The sequence below is a fragment of the Oncorhynchus nerka genome, linkage group LG19, assembly GCF_034236695.1.
Source record: "Oncorhynchus nerka isolate Pitt River linkage group LG19, Oner_Uvic_2.0, whole genome shotgun sequence".
Taxonomy (NCBI): domain Eukaryota; kingdom Metazoa; phylum Chordata; class Actinopteri; order Salmoniformes; family Salmonidae; genus Oncorhynchus; species Oncorhynchus nerka.
In genome coordinates this window covers 29,867,720-29,888,652 of record NC_088414.1, presented here as the reverse complement: position 1 = coordinate 29,888,652, position 20,933 = coordinate 29,867,720, and the positions used below count along the sequence as shown (strand labels likewise).

The window sequence follows — 20,933 nt, the reverse complement described above, 5'->3', positions numbered from 1 at the left end:
CTCTCCCGGTCCCCTCTCCGTCCCCACTCCCCTAGTCCCCTACTCTCCCAGTCCCGTATCCGTCCCCCTACTTCCCCAGTCCCCTCTCCGTCCTACTCTCCCAGTCCCGTCTCCTTCCCCCTACTTCCCCATTCCCCTCTCCTTCCCCCACTCTCCCAGTCCCCTCTCTGTACCACACTCCTCTAGTCCCCTACTCTCCCAGTCCCGTCTCCTTCCCCCTACTCCCCCATTCCCCTCTCTGTCCCCTAGTCCCCTACTCTCCCAGTCCCGTCTCCTTCCCCCTACTTCCCTAGTCCCCTCTCCGTCCTACTCTCCCAGTCATACCCCTGGTCCACGTACAGGAAGTTGTGGTCGCCATGGCCATCCTCTCCTTTTATTTATTTATTTCTATACAGTTGAAGTTGGAAGTTTACATACACTTAGGTTGGAGTAATTAAAACTTGTTTTTGGCAAGTCGGTTAAGACATCTACTTTGTGCATGACAAGTAATTTTTCCAACAATTGTTTACAGACAGATTATTTCACTTATAATTCACTGTATCACAATTCCAGTGGGTTAGAAGTTTACTGTGCCTTTAAACAGCTTGGAAAATGATGTCATGGCTTTAGAAGCTTCTGATAGGCTAATTGACATCATTTGAGTCAATTGGAGGTGTACCTGTGGATGTATTTCAAGGCCTACCTTCAAACTCAGTGCCTCTTTGCTTGACACCATGGGAAAATCAAAAGAAATCAGCCAAGACCTCAGGAAAAAATATTGTAGACCTCCACAAGCCTGGTTCATCCTTGGGAGCAATTTCCAAACGCCTGAAGGTACCACGTTCATCTGTACAAACAATAGTACACAAGTATAAACACCATGGGACCACACAGCCGTCATACCACTCAGGAAGGGGACGCTTTCTGTCTCCTAGAGATGTACTTTTGGTGCGAAAATTGCAAATCAATCCCAGAACAACAGCAAAGGACCTTGTGAAGATGCTGGAGGAAAACAGGTACAAAAGTATTTATATCCACAGTAAAACGAGTCCTATATCGAAATAACCTGAAAGGCCACTCAGCAAGGAAGAAGCCACTGCTCCAAAACTGCCATAAAAAAAGCCAGACTACTGTTTACAACTGCACATGGGGACGAAGATCGTACTTTTTTGGAGAAATGTCCTCTGGTCTGATGAAACAAAAATAGAACTGTTTGGCCATAATGACCATCGTTATGTTTGGAGGAAAAAGGGGGATGCTTCAAAGCTGAAGAACATCATCCCAACTGTGAAGCACGGGGGTGTCCGCATAATGTTGTGGGGGACTTTGCTGCAGGAGGGACTGGTGCACTTCACAAAATAGATGGCATCATGAGGGAAGAACATGATGTGGATATATTGAAACAGCATCTCAAGACATCAGTCAGGAAGTTAAAGCTTGGTTGCAAATGGGTCTTCCAAATGGACAATGACCCCAAGCATACTTCCAAAGTTGTGGCAAAATGGCTTCAGGACAACAAAGTCAAGGTATTGGAATGGCCAACACAAATCCCTGACCTCAATCCTATAGAAAATATGTGGGCAGAACTGAAAAAGTGTGTGCGAGCAAGGAGGCCTACAAACCTGACTCAGTTACACCAGCTCCGTCAGGAGGAATGGGCCAAAATTCACTCAACTTATTGTGGGAAGCTTGTGGAAGGCTACCTGAAATGTTTGACCCAAGTTAAACAATTTAAAGGCAATGCTACTAAATACTAATTGAGTGTATGTAAACTTCTGACCCACTGGGAATGTGATGAAAGAAATAAAACCTGAAATAAATCATTCTCTCCATTATTATTCTGACATTTCACATTCTTAAAATAAAGTGGTGATCCTAACTGCCCTAAAACAGGGATTTTTTACTAGGATTAAATGTCAGCAATTGTGAAAAACTGAGTTTAAATGTATTTGGTTATGGTGTATGTAAACTTCTGACTTCAGCTGTGTGTGTATATATTTTTTTGTTTGTTACATAAACATTTTACATACATGGTAAATTTTTTTACACAGTTACATAACAAAGAGGCTTCATGAGGTAGTTACCTGGAATGCATTTCAATGAACAGGTGTGCTTTGTTAAAAGTCATTTGTGGAATTTCTCTCTTTAATGTGTTTGAGCCAATCAGTTGTGTTGTGACAAGGTAGGGGTGGTATACAGAAAATAGCCCTATTTGGTAAAAGACCAAGTACATATTATGGCAAGAACAGCTCAAATAATCAAAGAGAAACAACATCATTACTTTAAGACATGAAGGTCAGTCAATCTGGAAAATGTCAAGAACTTAAAAAAAACAAAAACATTTCAAGCGCAGTTGCCAAAACCATCAAGCGCTATGATGAAACTGGCTCTCATGGGGACCGCCACAGGAAAGGAATAGCTGCTGCAGAGGATACATTCATTAGAGTTACCAGCCTCAGAAATTGCAGCCCAAATAAATGCTTCACAGAGTTGAAGTAACAGACACATCTCAACATCAACTGTTCAGAGGAGACTGCATGAATCAGTCCTTCATGGTCAAAATGTTGCAAAGAAACCACTACCAAATGACACCAATAAGAAGAAGAGACTTGCTTGGGCCAAGAAACATGAACAATGGACATTAGACCGGTGGAAATCTTGAGACTTTTGGTTCCAACCACCGTGTCTTTGTGAGACGCTGTGTAGGTGAACGGATGATCTCCGCATGTGTGGTTCCCACCGGGAAGCATGGAGGAGGAGGTGTGATGGTGTGGGGGTGCTTTGCTGGTGACACTGTCAGTGATTTGTTTAGAATTTAAGGAATACTTAACCAGCATGGCTACCACAGCATTCTGCAGCGATACGCCTACCCATCTTGTTTGCGCTTAGTGGGACTATCATTTGTTTTTCAACAGGACAATGACCCAACACACCTCCCAGGCTTTGTAAGGGCTATTTTACCAAGAAGGGGAGTGATGGAGTGCCCTAAAACAGGCATCAGATTACCTGGCCTCCACAATCACCCAACCTCAACCCAATTGAGATGGTTTGGGATGAGTTGGACGCAGAGTGAAGGAAAAGCATTCCAGGTAAAGTTGGTTGAGAGAACCTGTGACCGGAAACAAGCTACATGGGAACGATACCAGAATAAATGATCTCATGATTCTGTTTCTTCACAGAAAAATCTGCAGAGCTGAGATTGTTATATAACATTCGGTTCTGGGACAGAGTCAGTCAGCCCCAGAAGGTCCATTATGGGTGCTTGTCTGTAGGGGGGTTATGGGGTTCTGGGACAGAGTGGACTGTAGCGTCCTGGTAAGTCAGTCAGCCCCAGAAGGTCCATTATGGGTGTCTGTTGGGGGTTATGGGGTTCTGGGGCAGAGTGGACTGGAGGGAGGGAGGGAATGGAAGTATTGCTGAATGTTCCTCCTGTCTTTCTTTGAGGATAATGACTATCTGCTGGGTTTCTATTCTGAGCCACTTCCTAATCTGACCCTAATGGGATTTACCCTGCTTCTTTCTTTATTTGGATGTTTACATGTGTGAGGAGCAGTGCGGCGTCCACGCTTGTTACATTATGTGTTGCAGCATGATGTGTGTTCTATCCACTGCTAGGCTGACACATTGATTTCCCCATTTGATTTAGAAATGTGATTTCAGCATAAGGCCGTTGAGATGAGGCACATCGGCAGTAGAATAGATGGTCCTGTGAGTTGTCATGATATCAGTATTGTGACACCACAAAACGTTATTTTCCAGGGAAAAAAATAAACACGAAGCAGAATGAACTCTATGGTCCTTTAAAAACCTGCTGTATGTAAAATATTGTGTGATATATATTTTGTGTGAGGGGGGGGGGGGGGGGGGCAAATGTAACTATGGAAGACAGCAGAAGGCTGTGTGTTTGAAACATTAGAACGTTTTTCTCTGCATGTTTTGTAATTGTTTCCCTGTCACGATACTTCAGAGTATCAAGATACTGGTATCGTGACAACCCTATTATATGGCATCACCAGGTTGCTAGCTGCAGTCCTATCAAATGAATCCATTACTGGATGGACTGTATTGTCTGGCCCTCTAGGACAGGAGTTCCCACACTTTTTCACTCAGGCCCCTCTTCCAGCATTGGGGAACATCCTGACCCCCCCCCCCTGTGCATACACGCCATGTCTATTTCTATGGTCACAATGCACTGTCCATGACACAAACTGTTCACACCCCTCTTGTGGGTGGAGAGAAAATGTTGCAGGTTTAAAGCTTATTTCCTGCAATTCTACACATTTTGTCATGTCTAATGTGTATTGATGTGATATTTGAGGTAGTCAAACATTACAACAAAATCTAAGGGCTTGAAAACCTAGCGAAAAAATGTGAGCTGACATGGGCTAGTTGATCTTGACATTTTTGTCAAGTTATACATAGCTCTCTAAGGTATGCAGTCAGGGCATCAAAGTAGCGTTTTGGTCTACCAGCTACTATGGCAGGTAGATGTAAAAGAAAAATCTACTAGCCACAATATTTTTTTCACGCAAAAATTACACCGACAAAAAACAGATGAGCATGCTTTATGTTTCTAAAACAATACATGTATTACTAGTAACAAGTAATGTGGTATATTGTTTAATTACCTGAGTCTTTTAATCAAAATATCACAAATGAGACAAAAATGTTCACCTGTCCCTTTACCTGTGGTAGCGCTACTTGAGTCGTGTTTGTGCCTGTGAGATTGAGTCTGACTAGTAGAAGCGTAGTCTTTTCTTCTCTAGCAGTTGAAACTCAAACATTGAAAAACAACCCAGCTTGTGAACAAAACAATGTAAATAGCCAAGAAACACAAGGACAAAGTCTCAAGTTTCAAGTAAATTAGACCAACTTTTATGCCTGTGTGCAGCGCTTCTGAAAATGAATTTTTCACTCAGCTCTTCACATGCGCACATCCCCGAGGCAGGCTGTGTTACAGTGTGAGGTGGAATAGGCGTTGTAGTTGTAGTTCTTTGACTTTGTGAGATTTAATTTACCAGCTATAAAACAAAACAGTGGAAATACTTTGAAAACAGCGACTGCAGCATTTATTTGACTATAAATGTGATCATACTTGCCCATTTTTATTCACAAATGCGAGTGAAATGCTTGCAATGTGGAGTCCTCACCACACCACCCGGTGAAATAAACATCTTACCCGGCAATGCCAAAATCTGTACATTTTTAGGCCCTGTATGCAATGACTGACATTACATCAGTCTTATTTTTTCAGAGGGGACCCCCCCCCCCCGCCGATCTACAGTTTGTGAACTACTGTTCTAGGACACAATATCTTCCTTCGCCACCTCCCTAGGAGTTTTGTCTGAAGCTTTCCTGGCTCTCCCTGTCACAGACTCCTTCCACACCTCTCAGACTAGATTTAACACCCCATCCTCCCGTCATCCTCCAAGGTGACCCCTCATGAACTCTCTCCGTTCTCCCCATCACACGTGGCCTTTATCTGTTGTCAGTTCATTTAGAGGAGGGACTGGGAAGGCCACATTTTCTTTCATTGGAATAATGTCCACATTTCTCAACATTATGCTTCCTGCTTATATTAGAGGGAATTTAGCTGAGGGAAGACAGACCCAGGAGAAGAGAGACTGTGAATACTCAATGTGAGACGGTGGATGCTCACTGTCTGCAAGGCATCACATTCTGCTGTATCTGCCAAGTATATGAGCCTGAAGTTCCTCTGTTTTTTCCAGATCTGCCTGTGCATCTCGACGTCTGTGTATTAAAGGGGACTCACTGTTGGAGTATGGATTTGACTAGTCCCAATTTTTATGTCTGAATTAGGGGGTGAGTCAGTGTGTGTGCGTACTTACCTCCATGAATATTTACCAGTATTTTAAAATAGCTCTGGTAGCAGGTAAACTGTCCCCTGGCAGGTCACCTCTTCCCTGTTTCCTAGTAGATGTGGTAGAGTAGTGCTGCCACTAGCTCAGGGGACGAGTGGTGTCCTATAGCAGAACATGGAGTAGCAGGCCAGTGACTGATGGAGCTGTCTATCCTGGTGGAGGGAGGGAGGCAGCATACTCTGGCCCAATCCTCTGGATTAAGACAGCCTCCCGTAGGGCAGGAAGAGAGAGCATGGAGCCTGCAGCAGGAGGCGAGGGGGAGCAGCCTCACCGTTGCTCCGCCCTAAAGACCCCCAGCAGCCCTATCACTCCACCCCAATACCCGGATCCCACTGAGAGAATTACGACAGACACAATAGAACAAACAAATAAACAGGCCTTGATCAACAGACAATAGACAGATCCAATCTGTTATCTGACCCCTTAAACAAACATGCTGTGTCAGCTAATGGGCCTTTTAGTTAACTGTCTGTCTGGGGGTTTTAATCTGGATAGATCCTTCACGGGAGGGGAGAGGGACCAGGCCGCATAGCTGGGGGGGGGGGGGGGGGGGCTCACTGTAACCAGGGAGAAATCCTGTCCTGTCCTCGCCTGTAGAGAATGAGAGAATGCCCCCCCCCCCTCCTTCCCCATGGTGGTAGGGCCTTAACTCTGACCATGCCACAGCTCAGTCAGACCACAGGGGAGTGGATGGGAAGAGGTTCTGGACAGGAGCAGTGCATGGCCATGGTGTGTCTCTCTCCTCTCCTGGCTGTTACCTGATTTTTTTTCTCTGGGCGGCTGCTCTGCGGCTCTGCTCTGACATATTCATCAGCAGTCTCTCCTGATCGGAGTTCAGTCTTTTCTCCTGGGATCTGTCTCTGGCCAGGACGACATGGAGGAGTTAGTCTAGTGCACCCCACACCACACCAACTCCCCACCCCGCACCAACTCCCCACTCCAACACCCACACCAACACCCACACCCCACACCAACACCCACACCCACACCCCACACCAACTCCCCACCCCGCACCAACTCCCCACACCAACACCCACACCCCACTTCACACCAACACCCACACCAACTCCCAACACCCCTCCACACCTCACACCAACACCAACTCCCAACACTCACACCAACACCCCTCCCCACCCCACACCAACACCAACTCCCAACACCACTCCCCACACCAACACCCACACTCCACCCCACACCAACACTGTATTTCTGATCAATTTGACAAAAAAAAGGCTTTTCTTTCAAAAACAAGGACATTTCTAAGTGACCCCAAACCTTTAAATGACCGCGTTTTCATGAATTTGATGATATACTCTTGAATCGCATTCAAAAACAGCAAGGGACATGATCCAGGAAGTTATGAGCAGTTTTTCCACAGGGGTCAGGTTCAAAAGCTGTTGGTGATGGACAGATATTTATGTTCTGTGGAGGCAGTTTGGACAGGTCAGGTGACATTGACCCCTGGCACCAGGCCAGAGTGGATTGAGAAATTGATGTGTGTGTTTGTTTGTGAGGCGTGTGCGTCCTTTAATGAAGCAGTTTCGCCTGCGTCCTTCAAACAGATTTTACTGTGAGACGTTATGGTTATATAAGGATCTGCTGCTCACGTCATCCATTTGCGTACGTGTGTGGGTGTGTGTTAACTTTCCTGTGCTAAAACCATAGGTCTACTCCCCTTGCCAAGTCTGCATATGAATGAAATGAATTGCCATGCAACTGGCCGTTTACTAAGCTAAATATTACACTTGTATACTAGAGAAGCTAAACTACAGGTATTGTACCATTCCCTCCCTCACCTTTCTCCCTCCCACTCTCAGCCTCATTTGTACCGACCATATCTGTTCGCGCTAGTATTTTCATCGACCTTGTCATGTCATGCTAGAAAATGTGCCAAGTTAAAGTGTGAGCCTATTAGACAGCGGGAGATGTTAGGAATAGAATGTGGGGTTCTCCAAAGTCAACTTTGGGGTATTAAAAAGCATTTGTTAGGCTCTGAAAGTAACTCCACACCGTTTAAAAACTCACTCTCTCACCGCTGCTGTCACTCTCTGTTCCCCTGCAGGTTGGATGGTTTTCCCCCTGGTCACCATGATAACCAGCACTCTCTGTTCCCCTGCAGGTTGGATGGTTTTCCCCCTGGTCACCATGATAACCAGCACTCTCTGTTCCCCTGCAGGTTGGATGGTTTTCCCCCTGGTCACCATGATAACCATCACTCTCTGTTCCCCTGCAGGTTGGATGGTTTTCCCCCTGGTCACCATGATAACCATCTCTCTCTGTTCCCCTGCAGGTTGGATGGTTTTCCCCCTGGTCACCATGATAACCATCTCTCTCTGTTCCCCTGCAGGTTGGATGGTTTTCCCCCAGCCCCGGTCACCATGATAACCATCTCTCTCTGTTCCCCTGCAGGTTGGATGGTTTTCCCCCAGCCCCGGTCACCATGAGCACCATCTCTCCCACCGACTTCGACAGCCAGGAGATCCAGCAGCAGTACAATGACATCAACAACCGCTGGGACCTGGCCGCAGAGACCAATTGGGACAATGAGAACAGCTCGGCACGCCTCTTTGAGCGCTCGCGCATCAAAGCTCTGGCAGGTGGGACAACCCAATGTGTTAGTGTGTGTGCATTGTGCATACATGTGATGTGTGTCAGGGTATAGGACGAGATATGTGTTCCAAGTACACCCTCCTGTGCTGGAACATGACCAGCCATGCAGGTTGCAGTAGTGTGGAGGGCCCAGCAGAGGGTGCAACAGGCAACCAGAGGCAGCAGCATCAGGCACCTCTGTTTTGCAAAAATACTGATCTCTCTGTGGTAGTCACAGTCTCAAATACACCCCACCCTTCACAGACACACCACACCACACTGGAGGAAAAACAACTGACACCACAACCCCAGACTGTGAGTACATGATAGTACACTGATACTAGTATACTGTTAAAAGGTTAGTCTCACCATCACACATTGAAAAGCAATCACTCTCTCAGTGGTAACAGACCCGTTCAGACCCTGTCACCATCATAATGTCATATGTATGTAGATGTTTAACCACTAACCAAATGCCTTATGGATCAGTTATGGAAAGGAGAACAGAGCTGTGTGTTGGCTGTTTGTCATCTTCTCCGACATAACTTCATAACACCTCGGCAATAGATCACACTGAACTGACTAACAAACTAGTATGACCCGAGTTGTGGAGATGTGTGTGTGTGTAGTTAGAGGAGCTGTGTGTGTTTGTGTATTCATACAGTATTTTCCACAAGACTCCATAAGTGTGGGTGTGTGTGCTCTTTACTCCCTGGGAATGCTGCTGACACGTCTCCTTTTTACAAGTAGGGGCTTGATGTGCACATTCTTTGACACTTTGCAACAGCTACAGTAGCTCCCCCTCCCCCACAGCACCCTGCATTTCTTCTACACTTTTTCAGTGATTCCCCTAGGATTTTTTGGGGCAGTGGTGGCAAAGTTGGCGGGCTGGGGAGGGTGTGGCCAATGGTGCAGTTGCAAGGTTAGCTTGGGTGAGTGTGGCAAATGGCACGGTTTTAGAGGCCCTTTTCTTGCTGTTTTAAAGCAATTTTCTTGCAATTTTACACATTTTGGGGTTACACATGGGGTGGAGAAAATGTTGTAGTTTTAAAACGAGTTCCCTGCAATTCTACACGTTTTGTCATGGGTCTGAGAGAAAAATTGCCGTTTCAAAGCTAATTTGATTCATTTTAATTTTACATTCTCCCTGACTGTCTAGTTTTTATTTTGGTGCTTGTTACTTCTCCAAGATGATCTTATTTAAAAAGATATAGCATAGGGGAAACTAGGGCTGGCCCCATTTTGTCATCTGGTCGATAGGTTGTTGGTTGACCAAGATTTTTTTAGTGGCAAATAAATCATTATTTTTCGTGGCACACAAGACACCTGTCTGATTTTCACCTGTCTCAGTGGACTAATCCATTGAGGAGGCCGCGGGGGTTCACCAGTAGTAGTGGTGGACTAATCCATTGAGGAGGCCGCGGGGGTACCACGGTCCAAGAAAAAGTGGAGTGTGGCTAAGCTGCACAAGGCACGTCGCTCTTCAGAATGCACTTTCTCCCGCTATTTCCTGCATATTCATTGGTTCATAAGTTCATTATGTGCATTGTTTGCTGTTCATCAATTGCCTTTTACATATATCACCAGTAGTAGCCTACATTTACCATTAGTTCCCATCATTTCTATAATAATTTGTTTGGTTATTGTCATTTCTGTTAATGCATATATATTATTACAGTTGTTTACCGTTGTCATGGTCGGAGTGGACACGTTGTTTGCAGAACTCACAACCTATGCTCCACTTGTGAGAAACAGTTTTTTTTTTTAAATTCCATTTGAGTTTTGTCAATTTATTCATCGTCTTGTTTGAAATGCTCCTGTCAATGTTGAGTAAGGACGCGCACCCGATTACTCATATAGAAGTAGGACTATAGTTCCTCAAAGTATTAGAAAAATATAGGACAATAGTTCCTGTAGGACAATAGTTCCTCAAAGTATTAGAAAAATATTTCCAACTCTCCCTTTCAATAGCCACTCGACATGAAAGGGAAAAATGTAATGCTCTGATCCAGTGGAGATTTCATAAAATACCTGATTACTTCTTATCCCATGCACAAATAGCCCACAGCTGTGTCTGTCCTGAGCTCACTGGCATGGATATTTTATGCAATGTTGCAAGTTAGCTAGTGTGCGTTTCGTGCCGACCCAGTTGATAGTTGATACAATGTTTCAATTTAGCTGTAGACAGGCCATGCATAGCCAATGTGATTTATAGGATATTTATTTTTATCAGGATATTTTCTACCTGCAGGCTGCAATGTTCTTATTTTTTGGCTACTGTAGGCCATTTTTTACATAGTTGACAATGGCAATAAAAGTTACTTTTAGGAATAAAAGTTACATTTTTTTACAATGATTTTGAGGTAAAGATTATTATAAATGAAACTGTTCCACGAAAATAGACTTATTTAATCAAATGGCGTGCTTAAAGCATCATACAATTTCAGTACATATAGTTGATTTTATGAAAACACATAGGGTGTGCATAATATATGAAAAATACATTGAGATGAATCGATTGACTAATATTTTTGTTGTTGTTGAGGACAGTCCTAGGAGAAACAGCCTTAGCCCACAGGATCTATGATCAGTCCATTTGTCACAGGATCTATGATCAGTCCATAGCCCACAGGATCTATGATCAGTCCATTGGTCACAGGATCTATGATCAGTCCATTGGTCACAGGATCTATGATCAGTCCATTGGTCACAGGATCTATGATCAGTCCATAGCCCGCAGGATCTATGATCAGTCCATTGGTCACAGGATCTATGATCAGTCCATTGGTCACAGGATCTATGATCAGTCCATTTGTCACAGGATCTATGATCAGTCCATTTGTCACAGGATCTATGATCAGTCCATTGGTCACAGGATCTATGATCAGTCCATTGGTCACAGAATCTATGATCAGTCCATTGGTCACAGGATCTATGATCAGTCCATTGGTCACAGGATCTATGATCAGTCAGTCCATCGGTCACAGGATCTATGATCAGTCCACCTGTCTCATCTCTCTTTTCATCCTCTACTCCCCCTACACAGTGAAGGAGCTGATATCATCTCCTGGGCCCAGGCTCATTTGCATGGATTTGGCTCTCAATTTGTGGACTCCTCTATGCACTGCTAGCTCTAAATGTCCTAACTAGACTTCTGTAGTCTGAGGACAGAGTCTATATATTATGTGTAGCCTCTAAGGTTCATTACTCTACGAGCTATTAGAACTGTGACTTCGATCAGCAGCTCCCTGGTTACCTGCCTTTTTTCCTGTTATGACCTAGTAGTGCCTCCTTCCCTCAGGTGTTCGTTTAAATGCTTCCGGCTTCTGTTTGTGTGTGTTGGTGTGATTCATCCAACTGTGTTCGTGGCCTAATAATATCTGACGTCCCGGGATGTCTTCACACACCTGACTGGTGTATCTTGGCCATGGGGAAGCTGTGGAGTGTGAAATGTCTGGAAGGTAACATGGCAGGTAAGAGCCAAGGTAAAACATGACAGACTGAGAGACTCGGGCAGAGAGAGCCATCGGAGGGACAGGGAGAGGAAAACGTGGAGGGTATGAAAGTGCAGGTAATGGCCCTCAGTGTGGAGCCAGAACACTGACAGCCTCAACTCGACCATGATGCCTCTTATTGACCTGCAGAGTGTGGTTGTTTCAATCCTGTGGTGGCCGTAACAGACATCTTTATCTCTCTCTCTTTCTCCACATCTCCTCACTGACTGGAATCCCTGGAATCCCTCTCCTCTGTTCCCCTGTCAGATGGTTCACTTCTCTCCCTTCCTGTTCTCTGCTCCACTGTCTCACTCATATCCGTAGGCCAGATCATTATCTGTAATTGCAGTGTGCTTCATACAGGAGCTCCTGCCAAATGGTTGCTTGAATACTTTTTTCCCCCTTTGTTTTCAAAAGTTGCAGAAAGTGGTTGTTTATCCCTGGTTGTTTATCCAGCCATCTGCACAGCAAGCAGACAAGCTGTTTATAGAGGAAGGAAGCCTCTTTATCCCAAGGCATGAGCACGCACACACACACACACACACACACACATACATACACACACACAGAGAGAGAGAGAGACCTGCCCTCCTCATTACAGGCCTGAATGTTAACAGGGATGTTTGATATATGGTCTGGGCTGCGATGCGTCCGTCACTGAGCTCTGTGCTCTTCTCATCACCCCTGGCAACTGTGACAGAATCCCTCAACCCCCAGTGAGAGCCCTGCGTCTGTTCTCTGAGACTCATTAGGCCACTTCCTTCTATAAAGTCCTGGTCACTCTGAAGCCCCTGGCCCCTAGATCTTCTGCAGTCCACATGTCCCTTGTACTCTACCGTCTTAACAAACTTAAACCAAAGCAGGCCAAACACAGCCTATAAAACAACGGACTGAAGACCAGTGCCCCCTGGATAGGGCAGGCTGTAGGCCTATACCCTAGGGGCTCCTGTATGATTAGCACAGACACTGGCTCTGACCTCTGCGAAACAAGTTTACCCAAACCTTTGCTGTAAGAAAGCTCATTTAATTTTGTCCTGTTCGTTTCTACTGAACAACACGGCTCTGGTGTGCCATATCCAGATCACTAGAGGACATTCTATTGATATTTTTATTTTAGTAGCATTAAATCATTGTTTGTGTTAAAAGACATGTTGAAAATCATTGCTGAGAGGTTTTGATTAGGTGGGTCTCAGTGGACTGTGATTGCTCAGAGAAACCACACACGCGCACACACGTATACAAACGCATACATTCTCTCTCTCTCCCCTGCTCTGGCAGGAAAGAGATTGTTGCTGCTGCTGACAGTTTCTCAACTACTTCCTTCCTTTCTTAACACCTTATTTTAGTCCCATGCAGTGGAGCAGAAAGAGGACTAGAGAGATCAGATGTAAACCAGAGATGGAGAGAATGAGAGAACAACACAAGTATGGCTACTGTGATACACCTCACTGGCTGACCACACCTCCTACACTACCTACTTGGCATTTAAAAGGATTGGAATGATATACCTTCTGCCTCACCCTATTGTACGTTGCAGAATGGTTTAATCCACCTCTCCACTCCTCCTGTCGCCCCTCCTCCACTGATCCAGCCCTCTGCCTGCTCTTCCCTCAGGCTCCTCCCTAAAACACACCTTATGCTAATGCCCCAGCTTTCAGAGAGCAGCAGGCTCTGTTTACACAGCCGTCCGACAGCAGCCGGTTCTCCTGCTGTGCTGAAAACAAGGTGTGTGTGAGGCTGAATGCGCTCAAAGTTAGGAGGAACCGCAGAGCCAGTGTGTGTTAGTGTGAATGTGAAGAGAACCTGTGCTGCCCTAAAGGCTTCTACTTTGCTGAGAGGAGTGTGGCAAGGACATCAGAACAGGAGGTGAAAAGAAGAGAACATTTTGTTCTTAGTAAATACAACTTCTCCACCCTTGCACATACTACTGCTTTTTCAGTAAAGAAGTGAGAGGGGGAAGAAAACAAAGGAGGAATCATTTTTTGAAAGTGGAAGACAGGATGGCGTGCTCTGCCTTTACACTCAAGTAGAGAAGAAGGACTGGGATTTGAGGAGGGAAAACTGTCCAATAAAAGCTTGTTTGGGATTTTACAGAATTTTCTTCAACTGAAACCTATAGATTATTGAGTAGAATCTACGGGTAGATAGCTACCTCCTGTCCTGGGGACAGCCCTGCTGGCCTTGTGCTATGCTGGAGAGCCCACTGGCCCAGCCACACTGCAGAGCGCCTTGCCTGAGGAGGTGATTTAGGCTGAGAGGGAGAGCTCCAACATGGAGCTGGACCACCAGAGAGCAAAGGAGCCCTGTCTCTCCCCGGCAGCGTTTGTTAACCAGGTGCAGTACTCCAACATCCTGGAGGGGAGGTTTAAACAGCTGCAAGGTAAGAGCCAACTGCTATACTAGGCTGGATTAACACCTATTCTGGAATCTCCTAAACCTGCTTGAATAAGAAATGAAAGAAAGATGTTAAGAGCTTTTTGGCTCCTGATGTATTATATATTATGTTGGGCTAGAGTGCAGAAAGTCCATCCAATATTCACCAGTTCAGAGAGATGGAGAGTGAAGAAATGTGTCCCCAATGTGTCTCCTTTATTCCTGGTGTCCGTGGTAACCACTGGCCCGCTCCTGGAGAGTGTCCCTGTTTTTGTGGGCTGTATTTCAGAGGGTAGTTCCAGGTTCCTGTCCCAGGTCCAGCGTCTTCAGGTCAGTTAGAGACACTGACTGGCTGGCCGACAGATTAGCTCCACCTGATCACCAGGCCACCTGGCCTTCCATATCCAATTACAGCCCTGGCCTCCGTCTGTGGCCTACGCCATCACCGTGACTATAGTAACGCAGGCACACAGTCAGATGAATACAAGTCAATAGCTGACTAACATCTAGCCTTGGAGGCTAAGGTTTTGCCATATTTTGTGGCAAAGGGAGATTTACTCATGCACTTGGTGATTCATTTAGGGCTTATCCCCCTTATGCAAATATGGTAATCCCCTTTTTCAAGATGGCCATAATAGGGTTGAGGTGCTATAGCAGACTAGCAGTAAGGAACAGTGTAGTGTCGGTGTGTTTTGTTGTTTATTTTGTCTATCTGGGTTGTGTGTGACCAGGTGTGCCTGGTTCTTATGAGCTGCACTACTCCCTAGTCATGGGCCATTGGGCAGGTTTAGATTGGCAGGTTTAGAGTGTTATGCAGTCAATCAATGAAGCAATCACTAAAGATCACAACATTGTGCAGGTTTTCTCTGCCTCCTCGTTGTCGTAAAGATTTAAGAAATGTCGTCTGGAATGGAGCGTGTTCAACGAGTTGACTTGTGGGGCAAGTCAACACACACCCTATGTTTGACATTCTTTGTGTGCTCTTAATGATATTTCACCTCCTGGATTGGGCAATCAGTCCAGTGTCACTAAAGGCTCAAACACATGGCACGGAATGTTGATCTCGCGTTCTTCTGCCGATCGCTCAGCGAACTGTGTTTTAGGGACCACCCGCTTTAGTCGTTATTGTTATTCATTATTTATTCCTCGTCATTATTTTGTATTTTTATCTTTAACTCTACGTTGTTGGAAAAGCACCCGTAAGTCAGCATTTCACTGTTAGTCTACAACTGTTGTTTACCAAGCATGTGACAAATAACATTTGATTGGATTTAGACATCTGACATTTTTCACACGATTCTACATGGAAAATCTGTTCGCAAATTACGTTCACGGTGCTGAGTACTCTTCGGCCAGCAAACTCTATTGGTGTTTCTGAGCCCTAAGATAGAGTTTGGGATTGATTTACTCCTTTAAATTACCAAAGTTGTATAACCTCCTTGACTCTCCCTCCTCTCACCACAGTTCAGTCCTGTGTGTCTGTCTGTGTGAGATCCCCCTCTCACCACAGTTCAGTCCTGTGTGTCTGTCTGTGTGAGATCCCCCTCTCACCACAGTTCAGTCCTGTGTGTCTGTCTGTGTGAGATCCCCCTCTCACCACAGTTCAGTCCTGTGTGTCTGTCTGTGTGAGATCCCCCTCTCACCACAGTTCAGTCCTGTGTGTCTGTCTGTGTGAGATCCCCCTCTCACCACAGTTCAGTCCTGTGTGTCTGTCTGTGTGAGATCCCCTCTCACCACAGTTCAGTCCTGTGTGTCTATCTGTGTGAGATCCCCCTCTCACCACAGTTCAGTCCTGTGTGTCTGTCTGTGTGAGATCCCCCTCTCACCACAGTTCAGTCCTGTGTGTCTGTCTGTGTGAGATCCCCCTCTTCTCACCACAGTTCAGTCCTGTGTGTCTGTCTGTGTGAGATCCCCCTCTCACCACAGTTCAGTCCTGTGTGTCTGTCTGTGTGAGATCCCCCTCATAAAATGGCTATGTAATGCATGGTAAGCAAAGCAGAACGATGACCGTTTCCAAATCATCTGCGGGACCAACAGATATTTTCATCCCAAAGTTGTCTGTCTGACCACCCGCTCCTTCCCGCAGCATGAAAAATGCAGACCGCACTGCAATAATCTCTGTTGTGACCCGCTGGTCCTTCGGGCATCCCGCGGGAATGCAGCCCTCTACCCCCGATGACTTTCCTGACCGTCAAGAATGTGAAATACAATTTTCCCATTGGCAAAACATACTCAACATGGTAAACAATTAACCACCAACACTGGGTGAATGTGTAACGGTTGAAAGTACTGTTGATGAGTGTTTGTTGTTTCTTGGGAGAATGCTTCCCTCCCCCGAGCACCACAGTACAGATCATATCAGCTGTGTGTTCATCATAATAAGATGAGCTAGGAGCCCTGGTTGTTTAACATGGTAAACAAAACCATCCGGAACCAGTCTGGTGACCTAGTGCCTCAACACAAACAACACACCTGCTACAGTAAGTGATACAATCATCACTTTAACCGACCCAATGTTGGTTTAATAAAGCGTTAAAGATATTGAGTGCCAAGGTGATAGGCAATGGTGAATTTGGTTCGGTAGTGTGTCATGATTTAAAGGGTCACTATCCCTGGTGCCAGTCACCTCTGCCTCCACCGCTGTCTGAGTAAACACTGACGTGGGCTCAGTGGCCGTTAGTAGTGTGGCTCTATTCAAACAGAAGGAAAGGACAGGAATAGATACACTCATTTTTAGACAGCAAGACACAGCTGTTGTGTTCGGGAGCTTGTCAAAGGATATATTATGGCCAATTTGGTACCAACGTTTTCAGGAATGTTTTAGTCCAGGGAACAATGCTTTAGTCCAGTGTCACTAAAGGCTCGCACACCTCGCACCAAATGTGGATCTTGCGTTCGTCTGCCATTCGTACCTTCAACACGTACAACTATAGAGTGGAGCTGGTCTACCTGATTGAAACACACTTAGGACCATAAAACCATTGATTCAATCCTGCTGTTGACCAGATAAGAGGTCAGAGAATGTCCGTTTCTTCGACTGGGGATAAGGGTCATTCCAACAGTCATTACACACCTTGTGGAATTGATTTGAAAATAATGATCTTGCACTGTCACATCTTACATAAGGGTGAGGTTGGAGTGTGATCTATGTGATAACAGTGGAATGCTAGTTCCTGTAGGGTAGAATGTAATGGTTAAACTGATAGCATGGTCCATAGAGATATTTGACTAAGTGAAAAGAACTGTCAAACCAAGGGTCACAGCACAGGGGCTTTTTGAATCCTCTTCAGACCAGATTGGCTGTGTTAGCGTAATTGGAGTTGGTCGGGCAGAGAGAGGCCATCATTGTGGCTAACTTTGGTCTCAGGCAACCTGATGCACTGTAGTAGTGTAGGCTACTTATGTAGATACAGATTAAGTTCTTGTCACCTAATCGCGATTGTGCCCATTTGGAGCATTTAAGCCCTGTGGAGTCTACGTAAATGTTAAGGGATTATGAGACTTGGTCCGGTCTTCCTTCCTCAGGCCATTGGCACGCTTAGGCTCCATTTTCTCAGCATTTTGTTCCTTTACTTTATTTAAGAAGTGAATAGGCACTTAAGGAGATCCATGTCCCATTCTAGTGTCACATTACAGATGTATTAGCAGGCTATCCATAGACTCTATAGTAACTCTAACCTCCTAGTGAAGGCAGCTCCAGCTAGAGGCCTCCAGCTCAGAATCACATTTCCAAGGTTAGGATATATCCTACATACACACGATACCTTATCGACAAGAATGCTTTTGTTGACACAGTTGTATTTTTATTTACTGTTTCCTACTTGAGAAAGTAGAAGAAGAATGATGTTTTGGGGGGCTTGAGGGCATTTAGCTGCTCCCTGCCTGCTGGTTGATGCCCATTTTGTGTCCAGATGTTATTATGACTGAGGGATGCCTCTGCTCTGCCTTCATCCTACAGGACTGGCCTTGGCCGCCCTCTGCCCCTTCTCTCCCTTACTAGCAGCCCCTCCTCTCCCCACTAGCAGCCCCTTCTCTCCCCACTAGCAGCCCCTCCTCTCCCCACTAGCAGCCCCTTCTCTCCCCACTAGCAGCCCCTTCTCTCCCCACTAGCAGCCCCTTCTCTCCCCACTAGCAGCCCCTTCTCTCCCCACTAGCAGCCCCTTCTCTCCCACTAGCAGCCCCTTCTCTCCCCACTAGCAGCCCCTTCCCCACTAGCAGCCCCTCCTCTCCCCACTAGCAGCCCCTCCTCTCCCCACTAGCAGCCCCTCCTCTCCCCACTAGCAGCCCCTCCTCTCCCCCACTAGCAGCCCCTCCTCTCCCCACTAGCAGCCCCTCCTCTCCCCACTAGCAGCCCCTCCTCTCCCCACTAGCAGCCCCTTCTCTCCCACTAGCAGCCCCTCCTCTCCCCACTAGCAGCCCCTCCTCTCCCCACTAGCAGCCCCTTCTCTCCCCACTAGCAGCCCCTCCTCTCCCCACTAGCAGCCCCTCCTCTCCCCACTAGCAGCCCCTTCTCTCCCCACTAGCAGCCCCTCCTCTCCCCACTAGCAGCCCCTCCTCTCCCCACTAGCAGCCCCTCCTCTCCCCACTAGCAGCCCCTCCTCTCCCCACTAGCAGCCCCTCCTCTCCCCACTAGCAGCCCCTTCTCTCCCCACTAGCAGCCCCTTCTCTCCCCACTAGCAGCCCCTTCTCTCCCCACTAGCAGCCCCTTCTCCCCCACTAGCAGCCCCTTCTCTCCCCACTAGCAGCCCCTTCTCTCCCCACTAGCAGCCCCTCCTCTCCCCACTAGCAGCCCCTCCTCTCCCCACTAGCAGCCCCTCCTCTCCCCACTAGCAGCCCCTTCTCTCCCCACTAGCAGCCCCTTCTCTCCCCACTAGCAGCCCCTTCTCTCCCCACTAGCAGCCCCTTCTCTCCCCACTAGCAGCCCCTTCTCTCCCCACTAGCAGCCCCTCCTCTCCCCACTAGCAGCCCCTCCTCTCCCCACTAGCAGCCCCTCCTCTCCCCACTAGCAGCCCCTCCTCTCCCCACTAGCAGCCCCTTCTCTCCCCACTAGCAGCCCCTCCTCTCCCCACTAGCAGCCCCTCCTCTCCCCACTAGCAGCCCCTTCTCTCCCCACTAGCAGCCCCTCCTCTCCCCACTAGCAGCCCCTCCTCTCCCCACTAGCAGCCCCTTCTCTCCCCACTAGCAGCCCCTCCTCTCCCCACTAGCAGCCCCTCCTCTCCCCACTAGCAGCCCCTCCTCTCCCCACTAGCAGCCCCTCCTCTCCCCACTAGCAGCCCCTCCTCTCCCCACTAGCAGCCCCTCCTCTCCCCACTAGCAGCCCCTTCTCTCCCCACTAGCAGCCCCTTCTCTCCCCACTAGCAGCCCCTTCTCTCCCACTAGCAGCCCCTTCTCTCCCCACTAGCAGCCCCTTCTCTCCCCACTAGCAGCCCCTTCTCTCCCCACTAGCAGCCCCTTCTCTCCCCACTAGCAGCCCCTTCTCTCCCCACTAGCAGCCCCTTCTCTCCCCACTAGCAGCCCCTTCTCTCCCCACTAGCAGCTCCTTCTCTCCCCACTATCAGGAGCAGCTGCACATGGCAGAGAGAGAAGCCTTGACCTGGGCAGGGTCCATAGCTCCACCTTTCTCAGTCACCATAAGACTGGCCTACTAAGTCAAGAAAATTTTAACCTCTCTTACTCTAAATTGCCCTCTCTGTTTCTCGCATTGTGTTTTTATTGGGGTTTACGTGGACAGAGCTGGCACTAGATCAGGCGACACGCTCCATTTGTTTTTATGCCTGTGCCCACAAACTGTAAAGAAATCAAAATAACCGGCATCACACGTGGCTAGTCTGGTGGAGCAGCCCTACTCTCTGAAGTCTTCAGCAGTATGGGCGGTTCTGTTATTGTAGAGGGGAGGAGGTGTGTTTTTGTGTCCTTCTGCATTTGTCCTTCAGCATGCTATCCTTTTGCAGACATATTTAGCCTGCTGTCATGCTATAATGTGAATTTCAGGAGAAGTCCTTGCCATGGCGCTAGTATAGTGAATATGACAGTAGCACACTGTGCCTGTTCAGCCAGCCATCTTGCTGTACTGTCCTTGGCTAACCCACAGAGGACAGGTGAGCCGTGTCCAACAAAGATGTAGCACTGTACTATCAGGGGACTATAAATGGTGGCTGAAGAAAAATGCCATCAGTTAAATTGATCCCTGTACCAATTCTAAGGCTTTTGGGTATGTTACAACCCCAGCCGTTGCCACATTAGTCTTGCTCAGAGACTCAGTGTTTTGGTGGAGCCTGTGTGAGGAAACTGTGTGTGTGTTTCTCTGTGTGTGTATGTAGGAAGTGGTGTGTGTGTGGTTTAGGTTGCCTTTGATCTCAGATATCTGTTTGGGTAGTGACAGTTGAAGCGGTTAGTGCTGACATGAGGGTGTGGTGGATGCCTGCAATTCCCTCACTTCCTCTAGGTGGGTTTGTCTCCATTGATTTTTATACAACCCAGGTATCATACTCAGAGGGACCTGGTTGGATGCAACATTTCCTGTGATGCCTTTATTGCCTAAACTGGTCATGTGAACCAAACCGTTACTCGACCTAACTGCATTTTCAAACGTGTTTTCCACTTCAGAGGACGTAAC

The 20,933-nt window shown here is 47.0% G+C and overlaps 1 pseudogene; it reads left to right on the top strand.

The window, feature by feature from the left end:
- Positions 1–20,933, top strand: part of LOC115101359 (spectrin beta chain, non-erythrocytic 1-like) — a 103,303-nt pseudogene that overhangs the window by 16,080 nt on the left and 66,290 nt on the right.